Source organism: Cupressus sempervirens, chromosome 5 (genome assembly GCF_028749045.1).
Source record: "Cupressus sempervirens isolate cs-2001-9-10 chromosome 5, ASM2874904v1, whole genome shotgun sequence".
NCBI lineage: Eukaryota > Viridiplantae > Streptophyta > Pinopsida > Cupressales > Cupressaceae > Cupressus > Cupressus sempervirens.
Window position 1 is genome coordinate 453,894,470 of NC_143122.1, and position 14,452 is coordinate 453,908,921.

The following is a 14,452-nucleotide window of genomic DNA, read 5'->3' on the forward strand; positions in this document are numbered from 1 at the left end:
TAATGGCTTAGTGAATATGTCTAAAATTTGTTCTTTAGTACTCACATATTCCAAACTTACCTCTTTATCTTGTACCAATTCTCTCAAAAAATGAGATTTTCTAGAAATGTGCTTGGTTTTGGTATGCATCACAAGATTCTTTGATATATTAATTACACTAGTGTTATCATAGAATATAACCACTGGATCCTTGATCTCTACCTTCGTACCTACCCATAGTTGCTTGAACCAAACAACATTGAAACAATTAATTATTGTTGCCACATATTCTTCTTCTACTATGAATTGAGAAATATAATTCTTCTTTTTTATTGTCCAAGACACTAGTCTTTTACCAATAAAAAATGCTCCACCACTAGTTCTCTTCCTATTATCAACACTTACCACCCAATTAGCATTTGTGAATTCTTTCAAATCCAAATTACCTCCTTTTTTGTACCATAATCCATAGTCTTCAGTACCTTTTAGATACCTCATGATTGTTTTGATTGCCATCATATGATTTTCTTTGGGATTTTCTAAGAATCTTGCCACCATACCAACTGCTAAAGCAATATTAGGCCTTGTGTGCACTACATATTACAATTTTTCAATAATTGATCTATATGTGGTTTGATTTACCTCTTTGGAATCATCATTTTTAGAAGGCTTATGTCTAGTAGACATAGGTGTCCCAACTGGTCTTGAATCTTCTATTCCAAACTTTTTTAGTATCTCCTTGATATATTTGAATTGTGTAATATAGATATAATATTTCTTCTACTAGATTTACAATCCAACAAAGAATTTTATCTCTCCAAACATAGACATCTCAAATTATTTACTCATCTCTTTTGAAAATTCCTTGCACAAGTCATTATTTCTTGTCCTTCTTTGATATATAGGCTCTTGTTATCATTTGTTCTTTGTAAACTAATCTTTATCAAGTAGTTATGAAGTCTTCCATACTAATCTCTGGGAGCTTTCTTGAAACCATATAATACTTTGTGTAATTTGTATACCATATCCCTTTTTCTAGGATCCACAAAACCTTCAAGTTGTTTTATGTAGACTTCCTCATCAAGAATTCCAATCAAGAATGCAAATTTTACATCTATCTGATAAACTTTAAATCATCTATGTGATACATATGCTAGTAAAGTTCTAGGACCTTCTAATCTTGTGATAGGAGCAAAAGTTTCACCATAATCAATACCTTCTTCTTGAGAATAACCTTTACAAACTAACCTCACCTTTTTTCTTGAAATTTTTCCATATTCATTTAGCTTATTTTTGAAAACCCACTTTGTGCCAATTACATTTTTATCCTTGGGTCTAGGAACAAGAGTCTGAGTCTTATTCCTCTCTATCTATTCTATTTCTTCATTCACATCCTCAATATAACTTTCTTTATCCAAAGCATCTTTAAAATTTCTATATTCAAATTCAATAAGAAAATATGTACCTTTCAATTTGTCTCCAATGATCTAATTAGGTGCATGGTGCATTATGCCATATCTTTCTAACATAGGTACTTTAGATTTAGAAAACATTCCACTAACCTCTTCATGATCTTCTATATCAATCTTAGGTCTCGTTGTTTGTGACTTAGGTCCATCAGACTCGGTTTGCTCTGGCAATAGCTCAATAAATTTTGAATATGACTCAAGTCCTTCAAACTATGACTCAGGTTGCACTAGTTGCAATTCAATAGCTTTTGGATATTTTGGGGAGTCAAGAGGTGAGGCCTCCTAACTTCCAAGTAGATTTGACAATGTATTAGGTTCACAGTAAACAAACCTTTTGTAATCCTCAGGTTTTGTATTTCTTTCTTCTTCACTCTTTTATGCAAAATCATCAATTCTCACATGTGCAATTTCTATGATTTTACGAATGGATAAATTCAAACATTTATATGATTTAACTCTATATGAATATCCTGGGAATATGCCTTCATCACTTTTGAAATCAAATCTACCTTTCTTAGATTCCTTCAAGATACACAATTTTCTACCAAATACTTTCAAATAACTTACATTAGGTTTGTAGCCATACCATCATTCATAAAGAGTTTGATTTGAGTCTTTCTTCAACTATACTCTGTTCAAGGTATGCACTATAGTGTTTATTTCTTCCTTCTAGTATTTGATTGCATCATTCTTTTCTATCATCAAGGTTCTTGCATAATCCATGATAGATCTATTCCTTCTTTTAGTAATACCATTTTTTTGTGGTGTACTAGGGGCTAATACTTGTCTCTTAATTCCTCTTTGAATGCAAAATTCATTGAACTCATCAGAAATTAATTCACCACGTCTATCTAATCTCAAAAACATCATCTTCTTTCTAGTTTCTTTCTCTACTCTTGCCAAATACCACTTAAATTTTGAAAAGCTTCAAATTTTTCTTTTAGATACATTACAATCATCATTCTAGAATAGTCATCAAAAAATTAATTAAAAGATTTGTCTCCACTATAGCTCTCAATTCCAATAAGTCCATAAAGGTTTTTATGAACCAACTCCAAGACTTCTTTTGAATGACAGTTCTTTCTTTTGAAACTAGTCTTTCCCATCTTTCCAATTTGACAATTTTTGCATAGACCCACATTTAGTTTCCTAAAACTAGGTACACCTCTTACTCTTTTTTTATTTCTTATCTTGATTATATTATCAAAGTTTACATGAAATAATCTTTTATGACACAACTAGCTTTTTTCTACTTGAGTAATCAAACATGAACTTTCACTAAAATCTAGGTAGAATAAGTTACCTTTTGTTTGTTTCTCAAACCCAACCAGATTTCCTTTTCCATCTAGCAGCTTGGCCTTCCCATTCATGAATTCTACCTTGAATCCAATGTTATTCAACTATGCCACACTTAGTAGAGTATGCTTTAGTCCTTCAACCCAATAAGCATTATTACATCCAAGTTCATTGGTTAGTGAGATACAACCTTTTCCCTTTATGAAACAAGGTTCATTATTTCCAAATCTCATGCTACAACCATCATAATGTTCCATGTGTTCAAACTTTATTTTATCACCAGCCATATGACATGAGCAACCAATATCAATAATCCATGTATCATTCTTGCTAACATGAGAGATAAGTGACATTTTATCTCTTTCATCATCAGATTCATGTTTTATAGCAATATATACCATTTCATCATCTTTAGTACTATCTAAATCTTTAGCTATAAAACAAGATTTATTACCTTTGTCCTTGTAGTCCTTGAAATTCTTGAAATCCTTCTTTCTTTTATACTTGTTGTGCTTCTTTTCATCTCTGTCTTCTTTATTTGGGTATCTTGCAGCAATGTGTCCAACTTCTTCACAAGAGAAACAAATTAAAGGAATTTTACCTTTATACTTTCCTTTTCCTTCGGGATACCTTCTTGCATTAAATGCTTCAATGGCTTCAAGATCACTATTAGAATTTTCTTCCTCTTCACTTTCAAATATGTTTTCTTTTATATCTTTTATCTTTCTTCTTGAGTGATACCTAGGCTTCAAATGCAAACTCAAGATTGCTAGAGCTAGGAGTATAATTATCATAATTATCTAGTTCAAATGTTGTCAATCTTCCCACTAAAGAATCCAAATTTATCTTATTATTTGGATTACATCTCATCTCTTGAATAGACGACACTCTAATTGCATAGATAGGAAGAAGGCTTATGAGTACTTTTCTTACAATTATTTTTTCATCAATGTCTCCTCTAGATGCTTTGATTGCACTCACACTTGTTTTAATTGGCTCAACATATTTTGTAATTTTTTCATCCTCTCTCATCTTCATTTGATCAAATTGGCCTCTCAATATTTTTGCCTTGGCTCTTTTTATGTTGTTGTCAACTCTATAGATATCTTTTAGTTTGGTCCACATTTCATGATCAGTAGTGCAACCTTGACCTCATCAAATTTTACATACTTAAGGTATGATGTTATGTCAATCATCATGATATTATGATTTTTCTTTTCAGCAATTTCTTCTACAGTCATTGTACTAGTAGGAGCTTTGTAAGTAGTGTTTAAGTATTTCAAACTTGAATCACTAATGGTTACCAAATGCAACTTCATAAGGTCTTTCCATGCTACAAAGTTGTCTCTATTCAACTTGGGAGTCTCTCTTCTATAAGACATCTTGATCTTTAGCTTAGGTACTTGAAACCTTCTTTGACAACACTAAAAGCTTCGATACCAATTGTTCGAAATATAAGAAGGAGTAACTAAGAGGGGAGAGGAGAATAAATTTCTACAAAAATCAATCCACAATCCCTTAATTTTCAATTCAAATCAAAACATAAACTCTAATTAAACTATATTATGTTGTTACTCGACAAACATAGAGGTACTTGGTTAACACCAGAAAACACTACAACTTGGCAAGCACTAAGAATCAACTATAACTTAGAAATAATTGAATATACTAATCTTAATGTGATTAACCTTAAATTTAAATTAGTTGCATACACGTAAAAGAAATAGCATGATCACAAGTGACACCAAGATTTAACATGGAAACCCAATTTGGAAAAACCACCAATTGCAACTAGTTACTGATTTTCACTCATCTAAAGTGAGCCCTATTAGGAGCCAACCCCATTAAAGGTTACAAAATAAACTGTTAGGCATGACCTATTAGAGGATTTGATTACCCTATTAGGAGTGGCCTTGTTAGAAACACTACCTTTTTAGAGGATTTACAAATAGTTGTTAAGCCAACTCTATTAAGAGATTTAGATCATTGCTACAATGGTTAGAGAGTAACAATGAAATGACCTGGTTTCTAGTGCAACTAATTTTTTTTACTATAGATCTCAACTCTAGCTTGTATACTTGATCCTTTCTAATCAAATGTATCTTTGCATCTTAGTAAGGATATTTTTCTTATCCTTCTAATTCGCTTCCTCTAAGCATGTTCAAATATTTTTTTATGTTTCTCACATTCAATTCTTAACTTGACCTTATATTTATACCTTACACATTGTCAAGTTGGCTTAAATACAACTTAGAATATTTAATATTCATCTCCTCAGTTAGCTAGAAGCAAAAATCAAATCAATTGAACTCAATATGCCAAAACAAGATAATCCTTCGTTAGCTGACCTTGCTTGGTAGACACTAACTCATAAATGATTTTACTATTTCAAAAAAGTGAAGTCAATTAACATTGTATATTCACAAAGTTCCTTTGGTAACTGAGTGAGCATAGTTAATATTGGTTCCATTCAACATTTTCTTCATTAACCAAGTGAGCTTGATTAACACTTAGCTTTTTTAAACTTTCCTTTGATGCTTGAGTGAACTCAATACACATTGTCTTCTAAATTTGGAAAACTCTGAAATGCTTGGCAGACATAGGAAACTGTCTTCATTTTCGGAGTGAACTCGACATACATTGACTCATAATGATATGATATTTTGTGTAACATTAAAGAAAATACATAATTAACTAATTATTCTCAACAATACATACATACATAAATACATACATACATACATACATACATACATATACACATACATACATATATGCATACATACATACATACATATATATACATACATAAATATATGCATACATACATATACATAAATAATAGTAATATATGTATTGCATCTACATTTTCTTTACCGTTTCTTATACAAATTTTTCAAAGTTGGGCTCCACTTCACAATCCTTTGCATGATTTAGATGTGATATCATTGTGTCAGAGACTTCTGCAAGGGAAAGAGCCTCATGATTATGGTATTTACATAGAAGAATAACTTGCTTCTTCAACTCATTACACTCAAATCTTTCCTAAAATTATTCTTTTTAGCAGTAAGAATAACTTCTAAAAATTATTTGGAGCCAAGGGACCTTGAACCTATGCTACATTTTCTAGAGACATGGGAGAAGTTACTACCAACTTCAATACTTCATAACATTCTAGATCATATAGTAATGCCCAAATTAACAATAATAGTAGATACTTTGGATCCTCATAGGGAGATTGTGCCAATACATGGATGGTTATGTCTATGGCTTTCATTGTTGAGCTAGTGTATGGAGCCTTTATATCCAACCATTTGTTATAAGATGGGGAATGCACTTCATGCCTGGAATGTAAGTGATGTAGCTACATGTGCAATTTTATCACCTTGGAAAATTGTATTTGATCCTGCTAGTTGGGAACATCTATTTGTTCATTTTATTGTACCTAATCTAATGATATTTCTACAAGAATTTTTAATTAACCCAACTAATCAACAACTAGACCAATTTAAATGGGTTTTGACTTGTTTCTTTCTAAAAATATCTGCTATGATATGTTTTTTTTAAATTTCTTGCGAACTATTCCTATTTTTTCTATTCATTATTTTTGTGTAGGATCTTGAGGTAAGTCACTTAGCATGAGTTTAGTGAGTTTTATTGTTTTATTATTTGGAGTATGGAATATGATTGTAGTTGGATCAATTTTTCTATTCTACCAAGATCTCTCTTTATATATATACATACATATATAGACACACACACACACACACACACACACACACACACACACACACACACACACACACACACATAAATATGTATATAGATACATACATGCATGCATGCATGCATAGATACATACATACATACATACATACATTTATATCTCCATCTATCACATCAACATATCTCCCATTTCATATTGATTACTTATTTGGACTATCTTTCACCCATTGATTGAAGGAAATTTCATAATTTGTGTTTCATTTATGTCTCTTCATTTTGAATTTGCTCAAGGGAAGCTCGTTAATGCTAATAGAAAATAACAATGCACTTTCTAAGAGTTTACAATTGTTCAACAAGATTAATATTTTACAAGAAATGCACCTGAAGAACTGTTAGCTTAGAAGCAAGAACATGGCATTGAAATAGTACAAAAAGTGCTTAACATGAGAGGTCTGCAAGTGAGGGTATTGACCAATCTTTAAAACTTAAATTCTGAAATGAAATTTATCGAGGATCGAAGACCTATGCTAGAGTTACAACATAATGTGAAGTTGATTTTAGATATGCTAGAGGTAGATATTCAAAAGTTTGGTCAAAATTTAAGGCACGAGAGAGAGATTCTATGGCAATATACCAGAAAGAGAAGGAGCAGGTTTAGAAAGATACTACATGGTAGAAACAACATCTAGACAACATAGAGGATATATTGAAAGCACTAGATAGAATAAAGGAAACTATTATGGTAGGTACTATGACATTGGAATCACTTGCAAGTGTCTTTGAGAATTTATAGTCCAAATATTGGGAGGACTACAAGTTGTGCAATTTGTCATTCATTGCATCTGCATTTTCTTTGATATTTCTTATAAGAGTATTTCAAGGTTGGGAAAAACTTCAACATATTTTACATGGTTTAGAGGTAATATCATTATGGTAGAGGCTTTTGCAAGGGAATGAACCTCGTGATTATGGCATTTACACAGAAGCAAAACTTTCTTCTTCAACTCCTTACACTCAACTCTTCACTGAAGTTATTCTTCTAGTAGTAAGAATAGTTTCTAAAAATTCCTAGGAGCCATGGAACCTTGAACCTATGCTACATTTTTTGGAGACATGGGAGAAGTTACTACTAGCTTCATTACTTCAAAATATTTTGGATCATATAGTGATGCCCAAATGAACAACAGTAATAGATACTTGGGATCCTCACAAGGAGACTGTTCCAATACATGCATGATTACATTCTTGGCTTCCATTGCCGGGCCAACATATGTGATGTAGGAGCATTAGGAAATGCAATAATCCCTAAAGAAGACACATAATAGATTAGTGGAAAGAGGAGTTTGAACCAATCAATTAGCATGTATTGAAGCCAATCATGGCCTTATAAGGCTTTAAAGATTATAAAAATGTAATGAATCCTAAAAGGCCTGTTAAGGACCTTAGGATTTTTGAGAGTGAAATATGGGAATTATGACATATTAGATTTAATTGGGTACTTATTAGTCTTAAAAAGGTTTAGGATTGGTTAAAAGTGGTCTTGATGACCTAATAGGAAAGTTTAGTGGTTTATTTAGTTGTTTTATTCAATAAATTGTAAGTTGGGAAATTCAAATATTTGAAACCTAATGATTAGTTTGATTATGGGGGGGAAATTAGATTTAATAAGTTTTAGGCATAATTAGGCATTGAAATTGATCCAAATTGGTTTGGATAGTTGATAGGGATGCTAATAAGTCAAGTTTGAGGCATTATATGGAGAAAACAACATTGGAATTGATCAATTGTATATATTATGTGAAGAGAGTCAATAAAAACTTCATTTTCAAGAATTTAGTGTCTGGTGATGATGCAAAAGCATCCTAGGTTGCCTTGTTATCCTGATCATTTTTGTTCATTCTACAAGTTGGTGCCTAGCAAATCCTTCATGTGCCTAGAAATTCCTTCATGTGCTTAGCAGTCCTTCATGTGCCTAATAGTTCCTTCATGTGCCTATTAGTTTAGTTTCTTCATATGCCTAGCAGTTCAATTCCTTCATGTTCCTAACAATTCCTTCAAGCACCTAGTAGTTCCTTTGTGTGCCTAGAAATTCCTTCATGTGCCAAGTTACTGTAGCAATTCTTTCATGTACCGAGTTTTTATAGCAATTCCTTTATGTTTTGAGTTACTTAGTGTATGCTGAGTGACTCTTCATGTGCCGAGTTATCCAGTGTATGCTGAGTGACTCTTCATGTGCCAAGTTGTCCAGTGTATGCTGAGTGACTCTTCATGTGCTGAGTTATCTAGTGTATTCTAAGTGTTAGTATTTGGACATGATTTCTATGAGCTGACTTGTAGGATTTATTTTGATCATGAAATTTATGTTAAGATCTTTTCTTGGGATGTGTCTAGACCATTGTTGGGTCGGCCCTCCTCTTATGTAATGTTCTAGAATAATCTGTAAGCCATTTTGGCAAGTATATATAGAGCTTTAGGCAAGTTTTTGGGGGAGTAAATTGGAGAGTAGAATTGAAAGTGCAAATTTGTAGTTGAATCTTTGAATGTGAATGTATTTGTAATTGGTCATAACCTAGAAGGCCTTATAGCTAGGCATGTATGTTGAATATTTGAAGAATTAATAAAAATATTTCATTCTTCTTCCTCCTTTGGTTGTTGTTCCTTTTGTTTGCTTCCATTAGGTTAACTCTTGCAGGGTGGTTTGGATAGCTGGGTGAGCCTTTGGCCCTAGTTCTTCACCCCTTGCCTATGTTAGTTGGTATCAGAGGAGATTGTGTATTTGGGATTTGTGATTTCAGCTAATGGATTGAAGATGGATCTTGAGAAGGTTAAATCAATTTTGGAATGGCCTACACCTAAGAATGTGGGTGAGGTAAGATCATTTCATGGTTTGGTTAGTTTTTTACAAAAAGTTTATAAAGAATTTCAATGCTATTTTTAATGCTATGACTAAGACAATGAGGGGAGATAAAAAAAAATTCAAGTGGACAAACAAAGCTGATAAGAGTTTTGAGACTTTGAAACAAAAGGTTCCTGAATTACTTGTATTAGCTTTACCTGACTTTAACAAAGTATTTTGAGTTGAATGTGATGCAAGTGGTAATGCAATAGGAGCTATATTAAGTCAAGAAGGTAAGTCTATTTCTTTCTTCAGTGAAAAGTTAAATGATGCTAAAAGGAAGTATTCTATGTATGATCAAGAATTTTATTTCGTTGTTCAAGCATTAAAGAAGTGGTGACATTATTTGATTCCTAAGGATTTTGTGTTGTATATTGATCATAAAGCTTTATCATACTTGGAAAGTTAACATAAATTGAATCAAATACATATGAAGTAGGTTGATTATTTGTAGAGTTTTACATTTTTCATTAAGCATAAGAGTGAAGTTACTAATAGAGTTGCTGATGCATTGAGTTGGAGACATTCCTTGCTGACAAAAATGAAGGTTGAAGTTCTTGGTTTTGATGAAATGAAAGAGTTTTATGATGTTGAATCTAATTTTTCTAAGGCATGGAGAGAGTGCAGAGCACCAAATCTAATAGACCACATAAGTAAGTATGATGAGTATTTCATTCAAGAAGGTATGTTGTTCAAAGGTGTTCAATTGTGTATTCCTAGAAGTTCTATGAGGTTGAATCTGATTAAGGAAAAACATAGTGGTGGATTGGTTGGACATTTTGGAATTGATGAGACATTGAGCTTGCTAAAAGAGAAGTATTATTGGCCACAAATGTATAGGGATGTTCAAATTTTTTTTAAGAGTTCTGGAGTTTTTCAAGTTGCAAAGGAAGTGAGTCAAAATACTGGTTTAGATACACCTATTTTTGTTCTTGAGAAACCTTGGATTGACATTAGTATGGATTTTGTTCTTTGATTGCCTAAAATAGTGAAGGGGTATAATTCCATATTTGTTGTAGTGGATAGATTTTCTAAGATGGCTCATTTAATACCATGCAAGAAGACATTAGATGCTGAGCATATTACTAAACTTTTCTTTAGAGAGATTGTGAGATTGCATGGATTACCAAGAAATATTATTTCAGATAGAGACAATATGTTTTTTGGTTATTTTTGGAAGACTTTGTGGAAGAAGATGGGTACTGAACTAAAGTTTAGTTCTACATTCCTTCCACAAATAGATGGATTGATAGAGGTTGTGAATAGAAGCTTGGGCAATTTGCTAGGATGTTTAGTTGGGAATAAGCCAAGTAATTAGCAGATGGTATTGGCCCAAGCTAAATTTTCATATAATAATTCTATGAATAGGAGTATAGGGAAGACACCTTTTGAGATTGTTATTGGAATGTATCCTAGAGGTATATTAGATTTGAGAGATGTTGCTGGTGAAGAAAAGAGAAGTTTCACAGGAGAAGAATTTTTTGATTTTATAGAATCTTTGCATAAGGAAGTGAAGTTGAGGTTGGAACAAAGTAATTAGAAGTATAAGGAAAATGCTGATCAGTCTAGAAGACACCATGATTTTAAAGTTGGTGATGAGGTGATGGTTCATTTGAGGAAAGGAAGATTCCCAGTTGGAACATACAGTAAGCTAAAGATGAAGAAATTTGGACCTTGTAAGATCTTGAAGAATTTTGATAGTGGTAATGCTTATGAAGTTGAGTTACCTGATGACATGGATATATCTCCTATATTCAATATTGCTAATTTGTATAAGTATCAAGATTTACAGGATGAATTTGTTGTATTAGATGATTATTTTAAGAAGTAGATTGAATAAGTTGAACAAATATTGGATCAGAGAGTTGACAAGAGTACAAGAGAAAAAGATTACTATGAATATTTGGTTAAGTGGAAGAACATTATTATTTAAGATGCTTCATGGATTTCTCAATTTGAGTTGGATTTAGCTCAAGTTGGGACATCTCAATGATTCAGGAGAATAATTTCTTTCAATCCCAATTGTATGATGTAGGAGCATCCTAGGTTGCATTGTTATCCTACTCATTTTTGTTCATTCTACAAGTTGGTGCCTAGCAAATCCTTCATGTGCCTAGAAATTCTTTCATGTGCTTAGCAGTTTAGTTCCTTCATGTGCCTAGCAGTTTAGTTCCTTCATGTGCCTAGTAGTTCCTTCATGTGCCTAATAGTTCCTTCATGTGCTGATTTATTGTAGCAATTCCTTCATGTGCCAAGTTACTATGGCAATTCCTTCATGTGCCGAGTTTCTGTAGCAATTCCTTCATGTGCCAAGTTACCCAGTGTATGTTGAGTGACTCTTCATGTGCCAAGTTATCCAATGTATGTTGAGTGACTCTTCATGTGCCAAGTTATCCAATGTATGTCAAGTGACTCTTCATGTGCTGAGTTATTCAGTGTATGTTAAGTATCAATATTTGGACATGATTTCTACGAGCTGACTTGCAAGATTTATTTTGATTATGACATTTATGTTAAGATCTTTTCTTGGGATGTGTCCAAACCATTGTTGGGTTGGCCCTCCTCTTATGTAATGTTCTAGAATAATCTATAAGCCATTCTGGCAAGTATATATAGAGTGTTTAGGCTTAGAGTTAGGAAATCTTTTGGGGGAGTAGATTGGAGAATTGAACTGAAAGTGTGAATTTTGAATGTCAATGTATTTGTAATTGGTCATAACTAAGAAGGCCTTAGAGCTGAGCATGTATGTTGAATATTTAAAGAATCAATAAAAGTATTTCATTCTTCTTCTTACTTTGGGTGTTGTTCCTTGTGCTTTCTTCCATTGTGTTAACTCTTGCAGGGTGGTTTGGATTACTAGGTGAGCCTTTGGCCCTAGTTCTTCACCCATTTCCTACGTCAGGTGGCTTGACTATCATTGATTTATTATAGTCTTATGAACTCATAATAGTTTTTACATATTTTTTGATCAATTCCTAAAGCATTGAGATTTATGAAGTTCATTCCTTTGAAGTTTGTTGTCATTGTTTTAAGGGTTTCATTATTTTCATTAGCAAGTTTGAGTTTCTACTTGAAATGTTGATCATTCCATGAATGTACTATTTTGATTCTCATGGAATGATCTTCTAACAATATTTACAAATCATATCTAATTTATTTTTATAGGAAGTTCTAAGGATTGGTGATCACCATTGGAGTTTGTGAAGTAAAAGGCACTAAATTCATGGATAAGGAGCAACAACAAGAGTTATAGCCATTAGAGGTTGGTTTTTTATGATTGGAAGTGCTTTGGTATGTTGGAGACATGGTGAAACAATGTTTGATTGAGTCTGAAGGTTCTTGGAAGGTAGAGATTTAGAAAACCCTACCATTGAGGGTTTATAGGAGACTGATTTAGGGCTTTTGGTGTTACAGAAGGTTTGGGACTAAATAATTTTGGATTTAGAACATTTACAAAATAAGGAGAGATGGTTCAGAGTTGGGGTCTTGGGAATACAAGATAATTGTAGTTGCTTTGTTAAATTACCCTCTTTTCATGCATTTTTGAGCCACAATATAGTAATAATAGGATATGGTCCAAAGGAACATATGAAACCCTTCTAATATGTTTTAGTATGGCTTAATGTGTATCTAAATCAACCATTTTTTGGGGGAGTGTTTTGGAAAGTTTGAGAGGAAAATTCACTTTTGTGTCGTTGCATGGCAACTAGGAAATCAATTAGGCCTCTAGGACAATTTGAGGGATTTGGGTGTTGGATGTTACTTGAGGACCAAAAATTTGATGAAACCATCTAAATCCACATTGTCTTGGCCTAAGACACCTATCCTAATGATTAGGGAGGTGTTGAAGTTGTTAGTGTACTTTTTTCTTTGTAGAGGGTTTGGGGAACCTTGTACTTCCCTTATACGTTTAAGTGAGATTAACTTGCTTTTGACTCTGACCACCCTTACCTCTACATTAGTATGGGGTCTTTATATCCAACCATTTTTTATAAGTTGGGGAATGCACTTCATGCCTTGTAAGCAAGTGATGCATCTACATAAGTAATTTTATCACCTTGAAAAACTATATTTGATCGTACTAGTTGGGATCAACTGATTGTTCATTTTATTGTAACTAATTTGATGATAGTTCTACTGTAATTTGTAATCAACCCAACTAATAAAAAATTAGACCCATTTAACTACATTATGACTTAATTCTTTCTAAAAACATCTTCTATGATAAGTTTTTTTAAAATTTCTTGTGAACTCTACCCATTTTTCTTGGTCTTCATTATTTGAGGTAAGTCACTCAGCATGGGTTGAGTGAGTTTTATTGTTTTATTATTTGGATTTTAAATATGTATGCAGCTGGATCAATTTTTTCATTGTTCTAAGATGTAATAAGCACCTTTAGAAAGATCTCTTTGTATATATCCATACATACATATATACATAGACACATACATATACATGTGTATGTATGCATATATACATATACACATACATAAAGAGAATCTTCTCTATATATACATACATAGATACACACATATGTGTGTGTATGTATGGATATATACACATAAATATACATAAACATAAATAAAAGCTCCTCTAATCACCTGCTGGGGGAAATATAAAGAGATACATGTTTAGAAGGAAAAGAAAAGAACATTTAAATTGTTACCTCTTCTCCCCTTGAATAAAATCATAGAGAAAGGGCACAAAGATCATAAGGATATGACAAAAAAATGTAGAGATCACAAGGGCATGACAATGTAATGCAGTGATCACAAGGGCATGGCAATGACATCCTAGATTTCCACTGATCTCCACCAAGGGAACGACAATGAAATGCGAAGATCGTAAGGGAATGATAATGAAATGTAGTGATCACAAGGCCATGCCAATGAAAATTCCACCAATGTTCAGAGCTTAGAGCTCTCCACCCTCATTTGAAGCTCTCCACCCTCTTTCATGTGCAACTCTCAACAATCGATCAAAAAAAAGGGGAATGATTTATGTTGTTATTTTATTTTTGTTTATACTCATGTGGGCATTGCAATTTTGACACAAACATTAGTATTACAATGATGTTAGGGACAAT